General features: G+C 51.5%; 1 protein-coding gene across 3 annotated transcripts in view; it reads left to right on the forward strand.

Annotated features, from left to right (window-relative positions):
• hivep2a (HIVEP zinc finger 2a) overlaps positions 1–14,117 on the forward strand; it is a 244,696-nt gene that overhangs the window by 87,479 nt on the left and 143,100 nt on the right. For all 3 annotated transcript variants that reach the window (XM_073050431.1, XM_073050433.1, XM_073050432.1), the window contains exon 2: positions 3,593–3,685. The gene's annotated coding sequence lies outside the window, so the exon portion shown is untranslated. The remainder of the gene's footprint in view (positions 1–3,592; positions 3,686–14,117) is intronic.

Genomic DNA, 14,117 nt, shown 5'->3' on the forward strand with positions numbered 1-14,117 from the left:
AACTAGTCCATGCTGAATCCAGGTGTCCCATCCAAGCAAGTCCTGTTTGCCCGCATTTGGCCTGCAACCAACTTTCCCAATCCATGCACCTGTCCAACCGCCTTTTGTACCAGCCTCAACCACTTCCTTGGCTGCTGGTTCCACATGAATAACGCCTTTTATGTAAAAAAAAGTCCCTCGGGTTCCTATTAAATCTGTCCCCTCTCCCCTTAAACCTCTGCTGTCTTGTTCTAAGTTCCCCAACCCTGACAAACACTGAGAACACTCACCTTCTCCATGCCCCTCATGATATTAACCACCTCTTTGAGATTGCTTCTCATTAAGTGACGAATTCTCTGCTGCCCAACCTCCCCTGATAACTCAGTCCTGACCTCTCCAAAGAACTCGGTCAGAACTGATGGGCAAGCGGGTAAAATAAAATGTAAATAGATGGTGGAGTGTGTTCACTTGTGTTGCTGTGTGTGTGTGTGTGTGTTCTGTGGAGGATGAGTATAAATGGGTTGCTGATGATCAACACTGACTTGGGCCTCAAAGCCACGGGTTAGTCAAGTCACTTTTTATTGTCATTTCGACCATAACTGCTGGTACAGGACACAGTAAAAATGAGACAATGTTTTTCAGGACCATGGTGCTACATGAAGCAGTACAAAAACTACACTGAACTATGTGAATACAGCACAGGAAAAAAAAACTACACTAGACCTACCCAGGACTGCATAAAGTGCACAAAACAGTGCAGGCATTACAACAAGTAATAGACAAGACCATAGGTACAGTAGAGGGTAGTAAGTTGGTGTCAGTCCAGTCTCTGGGTATTGAGGAGTCTGATGGTTTGGGGGAAGAAACTGTTACATAGTCTGGTCACGAGAGCCCGAATGCTTCGGTGCCTTTTCCCAGACGGCAGGAAGGAGAAGAGATTGTATGATGGGTGCGTGGGGTCCTTCAAGTTTCCTTTGCGGATGCAGCATGTAGTGTAAATGTCCTTGATGGCGGGAAGAGAGACCCCGATGATCTTCTCAGCTGACCTCACTATTCGTTGCAGGGTCTTGCGATCCGAGCTGGTGCAATTTCCGAACCAGGCAGTGATGCAGCTGCTCAGGATGCTCTCAATACAACCCCTGTAGAATGTGATGAGGATGGGGGGAGATGGATTTTCCTCAGCCTTCGCAGAAAGTAGAGACGCTGCTGGGCTTTCTTTGCTACGGAGCTGGTGTTGAGGGACCAGGTGAGATTTGCCCAGTGAGGGTTGGGCGTCAAAGCCACGGTGTCACCTAGCAGGCGTCGGGGGCCATTTGGCAGATGGTATTGGTGGGCTGAGGAGTCTGGACTATATTTACGCAAGCATATTCTGCGTTACTGTGATATTCTATACGGGTTTGTTGATTTGCGTGTGTGCGAGGTCAGGACATTGAGCTCGGGCATCGCGGGGTGGGGGGGGGTGGGGTGCGTAGGGACTCCGATTACGTGATCTTACTGTGCGTGACTGTTGGCAATGTGTCTTTGCACCTTGACCCCATAGGTGATGCCGTTTTGTTTGGCTGTGTTCACGAGTATTCATGTATGGTTAAACGACAATTAAACTTCAGTTGAGTTGATGGGCCAGAGGGCCCTGTGACATCACTTGTGTTCTTGATGAATGGAGCTGAATGGGGTGGAACACCTGGTCGAACACGTTCTGATACAGAGCGATGCTGGAGATTTCATTTGAATCGGGGCTGTGTTTTGTGACTCTGCAAGCGCTGCGTTCACACTGACTGACTCACACCAGAATTAATGGATTTTTAACCTGTGACATCACCTCTGTGGGATCCACCTCGGCAGCTGACGGGGGGTGGGGTGGGGTGGGGTGAGAACTCTTGTGTTTTGCTGGGTGCGGCGTCTCCTTGTCTCTGCTGAGTCACCACACTTCACTTCCTGGCCTCCCCGTCCCATGCCAAGGCGCCTACCTGTGCAGCCTCTGGGAATGTCCGGCGGCAGGTGTAATGCGCAGGTAGGAGGAGGAAGGGGATTGTCGCCCGGGGTTCTGTGGAGAGGGAGGGAGAGCAGGATGGAGGAGATAGAGCGAGAAATGTCAAAGCAGGGAGAGATAGAAGGGTAGAGAGATGGAAGGGGAGATGCAAAGAGCAAAGGTGGGAGGCAGGGTGTAGGGACAGGAGGAGGGAAGAGGGAGATGTGGATGTGGAAATGAAAGGATATAGAGAGAGGGTGATGGGGACTAGGGAGCGATTAGAGAGTGAATCAGAATCAGGTTTAATATCATTGACACGTTGTGAAATTTGTTGTTTTGCCGTAACACAATAATAAAAATATTAAACTAAATAAGCAATGCAAAAAGAAATAGCGAGGTAGTCTACTTGCATTCATTGTCCATTCAGAAATCTGATGACAGAGGGGAAGAAGCTGTTCCTGAAACATTGAGTGTGGGTTTTCAGAGAGAGAGAGAGAGGTGGGTGAAAAGAGGAAGGAGTCGACAGACGGAGAGAAGGGATAGGGTGGGAGTAGAAAAGATGGGAGAAAATGAGAGAAAAGAGAGAGGGGAGACAGACAGGTATCAATGAGGAAATGATAAAGAGGGAGGTGGGATGAGGGGGCTAGGAGATTTGGAGTGAAAAGGAGAAGTGGAGGCAGGACGGGTACAGCAGAAAGGAGGTTACAGGGGAGACAGGAGGGCAGAAAGCGAAGGAGACACGATGGGAAATAGGGAAGACGAAAGCAAATGGGTAAAGGGAGGTAATTCTGGAAACAGATATCGGGGGAGAAGGGGAAGCATGAAAGCGTGGGAGGAAAAAGGGAGAGAGAGAAGCAGAGACCAAAAGGAAGGAGAAAGAGATAAACATGGTGATGCCTAGAGAAATGGAAAGAGCGAATGTCACAGATTTTTTTTTTAAAAAAGATAGATGGAGGAGGAAAGGGGAGAGGGAGGGAAGTGAGGGGAAAGGAGACAGGTAAGAGAAAGGGAAGAGGAGAGAGGAAAAGGCAGAGAGGGGAAGAGTACAGACACGTTTAACAGACGTCTCTCTGCACCCAGAGTTTGTGCTCCCGGTATAAATACTCTAATACAGAATTTCATTCATAGAATATCATACATTTTGTGTGCCGAATAAATACTGTTCCCAAGCGCCGTGAACGGTGCTCCTGGCTGAGCCTGTGCCAGTGCCGAGTCCCCCAGACATTCACAATCACTGACCAATTTAACTGTAAACACATCCATTCTTCCCAGCCCCAGTATTGACACTGGTTACCGCCCGCCCTTACTCGATCTCGGTGCCTGGGCGGCGCTGCCCGCGGCCCGGTCGCTTGTCGGATCCTCCCTCGGCGGGGCCCCTGTAGCTATTTCTGAGCATGGATGTGCATCATCGCTGGGTATTTTCTCTGCTGACAAACTTGCATCAGTACTCTCCGAGCGCGCACACACACACTCCCCAGTTCAGTGCCTGGCCCTTGATTGATGGCGGCTCAGAGACGCCGCTCTTTTCCAGCGGGTGACCTCAGGAACCGGACAATGGGATTTTCCAGGATGCCTCTGAGTGATTAAAGATTAAAGAGGTTTGCCGAAACCCGTAACAGACCTTGTCACTTCACCTCTCCACAGAATTCATCCAAGCCTTGGGGTTATAACTGGAGTCTCCGAAAGTGCTACCGTTCCGCGGGGCTACAGAAACTGCCACTTTATGGAACTTTAAAGGTAACAGAATGGATTGATTTTCACGTCATTTAAAAAAAAATTGCGAGACCGGCTTGTTCATTTACAGTGTGTTTATGTGTAAAGTGTATGTTCTAATGCCTATCTTTAAAGCTAGTTCAACAGACTGTATTCCTGCGCTCGCCGCGTGCTTGACAGTTCTGTGTCGGAAGAAACAGGATTTTAATTTTCTTAAGTGTGTATTTTTAACGAGCTTGTGGAACTGGAGGCAGTGGAGACTTTCGTAAGCTTGCAATCTATGTGCACTGTTTTGTTGTACTGAAGACGAGGAGGATATGAAATGTGCTAAGTTTCCTGTGCTATGGTTAACTGCATACATAGAGTTGGCGACAACGTTTCTCTGTGAAGATATCTCGCAGAGGTGTCGAATTTGAGTGACCCTTATCTGTTGCACGGCTATAAAGACTTGTCTGGTGGTCTGACACGGGCTTGGCATATGCTCTTTCGAACTTGTGCATCACACGGTCATTTGCAACTTGCCGTCTCCAGCAGCGATAAACACCCCTTGCTGAACACATCGACATGCACACGCTTCTTAAAGGGCTTGGCACGGTTAAAATGCTGGGAGGATGCGTTCCACCTCGGGGGACCAGAGGGCATGGCCTCCTGATAACCCCCAGGGTTAGTATGGGATCCACCACCCCCCTAAAGGTTAGCGTAGGGCCAACGGTCAATTTGTGGTGAGGGAGGGTATCGCCTCCTGCGAGTCTCGGGATTTCCTCGCAGGGAGAAAGCTTCGGTGGGCCGGCCCGCTCCTCGCGTGGGTGAGACCGACGACCCTGAGCCAGCCAAGGTACTGGGGGTTGTGGCGAGAGGGTAGAGACGCAGGCGCCCCTCGCGGTTTGATGTCCGGTCGCGGTTGTCCGGAGGGTCGTGAAACCCTGTGGAGGAGAGGTGACGGTCAAACTCTGGCTTTGTACTTGGTGTGCAGTCACCCCGGAGATTTGGTATGGGGTCAACCACCCGCCAGGGTCAGTGTGGGGTCACTCCAGAGATTGGTATGGGGTCAACCACCCGCCAGGGTCAGTGTTGGGGTCACTCCAGAGATTGGTATGGGGTCAACCACACCCCAGGGTCAGGGTGGGGGTCACTCCAGAGATTGGTATAGGGTCAACCACCCGCCAGGGTCAGTGTGGGGTCACTCCAGAGATTGGTATGGAGTCAACCACCCTCCCCCCGGTTAGTATGGTATCCACCACATCCCTAAGGGTTAGCATAGGGCCAACGGTCAATTTGTGGTCACTCAAGGGTCAGTCTCGGGTTCCTACAATCATCCCTGGGGTCAGTGTGGGGTCACCCCAGTGTCAGGGGTCACCCCCGGGATTGGTGTGATTTTACTCCCGGTCTTGGTGTGGGGTTAACTCAGGATTGATGTCAGGCTCCCAGGGTCACCCCTAGTTGCTAGTGTGAGGGCACCCCAGGGTCAGTGCTGGGTTAATGCCATGGTCAATGTGTGGTCACCCCTCAGGGTCAGTGTGAGCTCACGCCCGGGGTTACTGTCCTGATATCCCCAGGGTCAGTCAGAAAATGTTATATTCCAAGGACTTGACGGAACTATTGTCATCTGTCTTGTCGTGGTACCTTGTGAAACGGTGTTGTCTACCTCCCATTTGCTCTTGGTGTGTCGTGTTCAAGACTGTGTGGGCTTGTTTTTTTTAAACTGGGATCTGCATTCATTGCTGTGGCGTCGAGAGTTGCCGGGGCCCATGACTGTGGATTATTCACTGACAACCTTCCAGCCTCTATCGTGTCCCCAGAGTGAAGTGGGCACAGAGCAGCCAGTGAGTTTTGTCAGCAATATCTTGCATTCTGGACATTCCCCATTGAAGTAGTAGTGATCAGGGTCAAAGGTGGTCAGTTTTGGGACAATGTGGGTGTCACAGTAGCACAGTAGTTAATATAATACTTTAACATCGGCAGTGATTGGGGTTCAATTCCAGCCACCGCCTGTAATGATTTTGTATGTAACCATGTGGGTTTCCTCCAAGCACTCCGGTTTTTCTGACGTGCCAGCGGTGTAAGGGTTAGGGTTAATAAATTGTGGACATGCTGTATTGGCTCCGGGAGTCTGGTGACACTTGTGGGCTGCCCCTAGCACATCCTTGGACTGCATTGGTCATTGAAGCAAACGATGCCTTTCATTGTATGTTTTGATCTACATGTCACAAAGCCGATCCTTACCCTTTTTAATTCAGGAGAAGCTTAAGGATATAATTGAAAGAGTTAAAGCGATTCGGAGGGGTGTCGAGGATAGAAGGAATTACAGCTCGGGTCCTCATTTGTCAACTGTGAGTCCTGGGTTGATACCGAAGATCAAAACTGAAAGTCAATCAGAAGTCCGGATCGGAGGCACGGAAGTTGAAGCTGGATGACCGAAGCCTGGGTCTGCGAGTCCACCAGGGGAGTGGGGGCCTGGAGTCCACAGATCTACAAGTTCGCTAGAGGCCGGAGGCCAAAGAAAATGGTGGGACCTGGGGTGAGAGGATTGTTAGATGTGGAACAGAGCTTGTTTTGCTGCTGTGTTGCTCTGCTGGGCGTGCTGTGTTGGCACCAGAATGTGTGGCAACACTGGCTGGCTGCTCCCCCCCACACCACACCCATAAGCTGTGTTGGTCGTCAACACAAACGGCAAGTTTCACACAAAATGCTGAGGAACTCAGCAGGTCGGGCAGCATCAATGGAAAGAAGTAAAGAGTTGGCATTTGGGGCCGAGACCCTTCATCAGGACTGGAAAGGAAGGGGAGGGAAGCCTGCAAAAGAAGGTTGGGGAGGCGGAGGAGCACAAGATGCAAGGTGAGCAAGTGTAGATGAGCACACATAGAAACATAGAAAAACCTACAGCACAATACAGGTTCTTCGGCCAAACATGTCACTACCTTAGAAATTACTAGGCTCCATGTACCTATCCATGGTCTCTTAAAAGACCCCATTGTATCCGGCTCCACCACCGTTGCTGGCAGCCCATTCCACACACTCACCACAGGGGTAAAAATCTCACCCCTGACATCTCCTCTGTACCCACTCCCCAGCACCTTAAACCTGTGTCCTCTTGTGGCAACCATTTCAGCCCTGGGAAAAAGCCTCTGACTATCCACACGATCAATGCTTCTCATCATCTTATACACCTCTATCAGGTCACCTTTCATCCTCCGTCGCTCCAAGGAGAAAAAGCAGAGTTTACTCAACCTGTTTTCATAAGGCATGCTCCCCAGTCCAGGCACACAGTCAAAGAGTTGGACGGCAGCAGAGATCACAGAGAGGAGCAGTGAGAAAGGGTGAGAAGATGCCTTCTTCAGAGTAAGCATACTTTGAAGAGACGTCGTAGTGGAGCATCAAATCATGTACCCAAATGGTTGTCTGGACTTCCAGCATCTGCAGAAACTCTTGTTTTTATGATATATTTCAACTTAATGTTCACTTTTAATTGTCATTCAACCATGCACGTGTGTACAGCTAAACAAAACAGTGTCCCTCCAGGAACAAGGTGCGAAACACAGTAACCACAGTCACACACAGCATGTGTAGTTACAACAGCATATACAGTCACATAATAACATTAGCACAAGTCCTTGAGTGGCACGGCTTGAAGATTGATGGTGCATGGGATGTTGTCCTGGAGCCATGTTTCTACATGAACAAGCACATAGCAGTTCCCCATCTCACACTGGCTCAGCCTCATACAAGGGCAACCCAGCTTGTCCTCCACTGGAAAGCAGCACTAACGGGAGAGCCGGCCTGCGGGGTCCAATCCTGAACCAAGCACGGATTCCAGTATGCCCGCCTTTCTCTCACACCTCCTCCAGCGCCTTCTCCCCTGGGTGGCTGCCACAGATGGTGTCGTGGCATAAGGTCCTTTTTCGCGGAACAGCCCAGGGCTACGCAGCTTCCCCATAGTCGATCCTCACTAATGAACCAATGAACCAGACTTGCAGCATTTTGTGTTACCAGTGTTCAACAGGTTCTTGTGACCACAAGGTAAAGGTTTACGGCAAACATTTGCACTATTTTTTGGACCCGGAGAGGCCACTGTGACTAAATGCATCGTCACCTTACCAGACGTCACTGTATATTTCAATGTATATGTCATAAATAAATCTGACATCTGAATGACCTCCCCTCTCTCTCCCCCCTCTCTCTCCCCCTCTCTCTCCCCCTCTCTCTCCCCCTCTCTCTCCCCCCTCTCTCTCCCCCCTCTCTCTCCCCCCTCTCTCTCCCCCCTCTCTCTCCCCCCTCTCTCTCCCCCCTCTCTCTCCCCCCTCTCTCCCCCTCTCTCCCCCCTCTCTCTCTCCCCCTCTCTCCCCCTCTCTCTCTCCCCCTCTCTCCCCCTCTCTCTCTCCCCCTCTCTCTCTCCCCCTCTCTCCCCCCCTCTCTCTCCCCCTCTCTCTCTCCCCCTCTCTCTCTCCCCCTCTCTCTCTCCCCTTTCTCTCTCCCCTCTCTCTCTCCCCCTCTCTCTCCCCCTCTCTCTCTCCCCCTCTCTCTCTCTCCCTCTCCTCCCTCTCTCTCCCCCTCTCTCTCCCCCCTCTCTCTCTCCCCTCTCTCTCTCTCCCCTCTCTCCCCCCTCTCTCCCCCTCTCTCCCCTCTCCCCCCCTCTCTCCCCCCCTCTCTCCCCCCCTCTCTCCCCCCTCTCTCCCCCCTCTCTCCCCCCCTCTCTCCCCTCTCTCTCCCCTCTCTCTCCCCCCTCTCTCTCCCCCCTCTCTCCCCCCCTCTCTCCCCCCCCTCTCTCCCCCCCTCTCTCCCCCCTCTCTCCCCCCTCTCTCCCCCCTCTCCTCCCCCCTCTCTCCCCCCTCTCTCCCCCTCTCTCTCCCCCCTCTCTCTCCCCCCCTCTCTCTCTCCCCTCTCTCTCCCCCCCTCTCTCCCCTCTCTCTCCCCCTCTCTCTCCCCCCTCTCTCTCCCCCCTCTCTCTCTCCCCCTCTCTCTCCCCCTCTCTCTCCCCCCTCTCTCCCCCCTCTCTCCCCCTCTCTCCCCCTCTCTCTCCCCCTCTCTCCTCTCCCCTCTCTCTCCCTCTCTCTCCCCCCCTCTCTCCCCCCCTCTCTCCTCCCTCTCTCTCTCCACTCCGCACCTATAAGGAGTTTGTACGTTCTCCCATGTCTGGGTGGTTTGGTCCAGTTTTTTCCCACATTCCAAATCCATATGGGTTAGGACTGGTCGGTTGAGGCATACTACGTTGCCAGCGTTTGCAGGCTGCCCTCAGCACGTATTCAGACCGCGCAGGTTGTTGATGCCAATGATGCATTTCACTGTAAGTTTTGATGGTTCGATATATGCAGTATGTGACAAATAATGCAAATTTTTTAATCTTAATCTACAACTGTTGAAGGAGCATTGTTATAATGCTGTGTTGATGATTGGGATGACACTTGGAAATATTCAGGAAACCACCTGCTGGAGAAACTCACTGTCTGTGGGGAGGTTTGAGGGGGTGAGAGAGGAATTGTTGAAGTTTAGGTTTAAAGCTCTGCATTCACCCTGCAAGCGTTGCCTGAGCTGCAGATTGTGTGTGTTGCTTTGGACTTGCATCTCTGCAAGATGCTTTCTTGTAAAAGTGTTTCTCGCACTGCCGCAAGAAAGCAGCACCCGTCATCAAGGGCCCCGGCCATGGCAGGCTGTGCTCTCTCCTCTCTGCTGCCCTTGAGAAGAAGGCCAGAAGAATTTAAGGATGAAAGGTCAGAAAGAAGTTGAGGGATGGGCTAATCTGTCACTGCATCCTTGCCGTGCACATTATATAGCTTTGCGAGACTCCATTGAGAAGAGGAAGCTCGGAGGCCTGGAAGAAATGACAGATCAACTCCCCACCCCACCCCACAAGCACCTTGATTCTACTCCTCTCTTACACGAGGGACAATTTCCAACATGCAGTTACCCCACCAACCGAGCAGCTTTAGAATCATAGAGCACACCAGAACAGCCGTAGACATTTGACCCACCTAGTCAGTGGTGAACGATTATTCTGCCGAGTCCTTTTGACCTGCACTGGGACCGTAGCCCTTCATAGCTCTGTCAGCCATGTACCTGTCTAGACTTCTCAAGCGTCGAAATCAAACCCGCGTCCGCCACTTCCACTGGCGCCTCGTTCCACACACTCATCACCTTAAACATTTCACCTTTCACCCTTAACCCCACGGCCCATAGTTCTAGCCTCAGTGATGAGGCTAGCCTCCCCCTCTCTCTCTCCCCCCCCTCTCTCTCTCCCCCTCTCCCCCCCTCTCTCCCCCCCTCTCTCCCCCCTCTCTCCCCCCCTCTCTCCCCCCTCTCTCCCCCTCTCTCTCCCCCTCTCTCCCCCTCTCTCCCCCTCTCTCCCCCCTCTCTCCCCCTCTCTCTCCTCCCCCTCTCTCTCTCCCCCTCTCTCTCTCCCCTCTCTCTCTCCCCTCTCTCTCTCCCCCCTCTCTCTCTCCCCCCCCTCTCTCTCTCCCCTCTCTCCCCCCCTCTCTCCCCCCCCTCTCTCCCCCCCTCTCTCCCCCCCTCTCTCCCCCCCTCTCTCCCCCCTCTCTCCCCCCCTCTCTCCCCCCTCTCTCTCCCCCCCTCTCTCTCCCCCCTCTCTCCCTCCCCCCTCTCTCTCCCCCTCTCTCTCCCCCTCTCTCTCCCCCTCTCTCTCCCCCCTCTCTCTCCCCCTCTCTCTCTCCCCCTCTCTCTCCCCCTCTCTCTCCCCCTCTCTCCCCCCCTCTCTCTCCCTCCCCTCTCTCTCCCCTCTCTCTCCCTCCCCTCTCTCTCCCTCCCCTCTCTCTCCCTCCCCTCTCTCTCCCTCCCCTCTCTCTCCCTCCCCTCTCTCCTCCCTCCCCTCTCTCTCCCTCCCCTCTCTCTCCCCCCTCTCTCTCCCCCCCTCTCTCTCCCCCCTCTCTCTCCCCCCTCTCTCTCCCCCTCTCTCCCCCTCTCTCCCCCTCTCTCTCTCCCCCTCTCTCTCTCCCCCCTCTCTCTCTCCCCCTCTCTCTCTCCCCCTCTCTCTCTCCCCCTCTCTCTCTCCCCCCTCTCTCCACCCCTCTCTCCTCCCCCCCTCTCTCCCCCCTCGCTCCTCCCCCTCTCTCCTCCCTCTCTCTCTCCACTCCGCACCTATAAGGAGTTTGTACGTTCTCCCATGTCTGTGTGGTTTGGTCCAGTTTTTTTTCCACATTCCAAATACATATGGGTTAGGACTGGTCGGTTGAGGGCATACTACGTTGCCAGCGTTTGCGCTGCCCTCAGCACGTATTCAGACCGCGCAGGTTGTTGATGCCAATGATGCATTTCACTGTAAGTTTTGATGGTTCGATATATGCAGTATGTGACAAATAATGCAAATTTTTAAATCTTAATCTACAACTGTTGAAGGAGCATTGTTATAATGCTGTGTTGATGATTGGGATGACACTTGGAAATATTCAGGAAACCACCTGCTGGAGAAACTCACTGTCTGTGGGGAGGTTTGAGGGGGTGAGAGAGGAATTGTTGAAGTTTAGGTTTAAAGCTCTGCATTCACCCTGCAAGCGTTGCCTGAGCTGCAGATTGTGTGTGTTGCTTTGGACTTGCATCTCTGCAAGATGCTTTCTTGTAAAAGTGTTTCTCGCACTGCCGCAAGAAAGCAGCACCCGTCATCAAGGGCCCCGGCCATGGCAGGCTGTGCTCTCTCCTCTCTGCTGCCCCTTGAGAAGAAGGCCAGAAGAATTTAAAGATGAAAGGTCAGAAAGAAGTTGAGGGATGGGCTAATCTGTCACTGCATCCTTGCCGTGCACATTATATAGCTTTGCGAGGACTCCATTGAGAAGAGGAAGCTCGGAGGCCTGGAAGAAATGACAGATCAACTCCCCACCCCACCCCACAAGCACCTTGATTCTACTCCTCTCTTACACGAGGGACAATTTCCAACATGCAGTTACCCCACCAACCGAGCAGCTTTAGAATCATAGAGCACACCAGAACAGCCGTAGACATTTGACCCACCTAGTCAGTGGTGAACGATTATTCTGCCGAGTCCTTTTGACCTGCACTGGGACCGTAGCCCTTCATAGCTCTGTCAGCCATGTACCTGTCTAGACTTCTCAAGCGTCGAAATCAAACCCGCGTCCGCCACTTCCACTGGCGCCTCGTTCCACACACTCATCACCTTAAACATTTCACCTTTCACCCTTAACCCACGGCCCATAGTTCTAGCCTCAGTGAATGTGGGAGGAGACCAACACAGCCGCAGGCTGGGTGAGAGGTCAGGACCGGGCCCGGGTCTCTGGAGACACCTCTGCCCGGTGTGTGCTGCTGTTCTGTCTCGTGGAAGTGCGGAGCACCAGTGAGAGACTTAGGAGCTCTTAGTCCCTGACTGGGACTCATTTACCCCCTAGGCACATTGGAGAGTTACCTTGATGCATGAAGTGATAAATTCCGGGGCAGCTTCACTCGTTAAGGCAGCACTGTGAACAATGCAAAGCACTGGTGATGGGCCTTCCGTTAGGCTCTCAGCATTCCTGGTTGTCTTTTTCCCAGGTTTTTTTTTCCACAGAGATTGGTAGAGGTAGATATATCAGGTACATTTAGGAGACTCTTAGACAGGCTCATGGATGACAGAAAAAATGGAGGGCTGTGTGAGGAGGGGAAGGGTTAGATTAACCTTGGTGTAGGCAAAAGGTTGGCCCAACACAGTGGCCCAAAGGGCCTGTTTTGTGCTGCACTATTCTATGTTCAATGTTCTAACTACACATCTGAAATCATCATTGGCTGTGATGAAGGAGATGGCCTGGAACATTGAATGCTCATTCTCCACCATAGATGCTGCCTGATGCTGACTTCCTCCAGCATTTAGGTCTTTTGCTTTGGATTTCCAGCGTCTAAAGCCTCTCTTGTGTCCCTGAAATCATGTCCGGAGATAGTAAGGATGCAGACCTCTTGTAAAAAAGTATTACTCTCCTTTATAAAGGCTGATTTATACTTGTGTGTTGCATCTACACCGTAGGTACCGTGTACCCTATGCTGTAGGGTGACATGCACCTCCTCAAAAAAATAACTCATACGTCACAGCGATGCAGACCGTAACAACTGTGATTGGTCCGCTTGGTAGCATTGCATTTCCTCCTACGCATTTCCGGTTGCTTCTTCTCCGCCATGTCTGTACACTGATGCGAAATAGATGAACCAAGTCGTCAAATCTACCTGCCGACATGCGAAAATGTTTTGAAATGCATTTCCTTGTCCACGTCTCTCACGAAGAAACTCAACACAACGACATAGAAACCTCACCGCCAACTAGCGTTTTGACGCACACCAACGCATGCTCGCTACGGCGTAGAGCCTACGCAGAAGTGAAAATCAGGGCTACCGCATAGCCTGTACGCACAAGTATAAATCAGCCTTAAGTCCCATACTCCTTTCTAACCGTCTTCAACCAATCGATTTCCAAAGCTTTGGGAGCACGCGCTAATGGTGGAGTGCAAACCAGAGCAGCATGGTTAGCACAGCGCCAGAGTGGGGTTAGTTTCCCACTGCTGTTCGTAAGGAGTTTGTATGTTCTTCTCACATCCGCATGGGTTTCCTCTGGGAGCTCCAGTCCCTCCCACATTCCAAACGGAGTGGGGGTTAGAGTCAGTAAGCTGTGGGCATGCTATGTTGGTGTAAACACGTGGGGACACTTGCAGGTTGTCCGTAGCTCATTCTCAGTGTGTGTCGGTCGTTGATACAAACAACCGTGCATGTGACAAATCCAGTCCTCCGAGTGCACCAGGTTTCCTCCCACGTTCTAAAGATGTGCAGGTTAGTCTAGTGAGTTGTGGGCATGCTACGTTGGCGCCAGATGCATGGCGATCCTTGCAGGCTGCTCTCACTGGTTAGATTTGGTGCTAAAAGACACACTTCACTGCATGTTTTGATGCCCATTTGACACGTAAAGCTATTCTTTATCTTTTGAAAAGAGTTAATAAAGATGTCTTCATAGCGTTATCGTATATTCTGAATCACCACCTAGAACCTAACCCTTTAATTGCTTTGTTCGGTTTCTGGGGTGAGACAGATTTACGTCTGAGTTCGACTAAGTGTCGAATATTATCTTTTGCCTCTCTCCTGGCTAGACGTTTAATCCTCCTTAGATGGAGAGATGTTGCTCCGCCCACACATGCTCAATGGCTTAACGATATTATGGCCTGCTTCGACCTTGAAAAAATTCATTATTCAGTCCTTAATTCGGATTTAAAGTTCCATAAGGTCTGGGGACCTTTTATTGAGTACTTTCATAACCTTCCTCTTAACTAAGGTTTTTTTCGTTCCCTTGCTTTCAGCTCCTTTTTTTTGTAGTAGGCATTAATATCTTCTGTTGCTAAGTGTATTTATAGTTTTGGGGGTTTGATTGTCCTGATTTTTACTCTCTATATTGTGTTTGTGGTTGGTCTGGAGCTTTTTCTTTTGTTGCAGGGCTTGGGGAGGATACTAATTTTACATGTCTTCAATTTGGGTGCTTTCTCAATTA

This window comes from Hemitrygon akajei, chromosome 7 (genome assembly GCF_048418815.1).
Source record: "Hemitrygon akajei chromosome 7, sHemAka1.3, whole genome shotgun sequence".
NCBI classification, from domain to species: Eukaryota; Metazoa; Chordata; class Chondrichthyes; order Myliobatiformes; family Dasyatidae; genus Hemitrygon; species Hemitrygon akajei.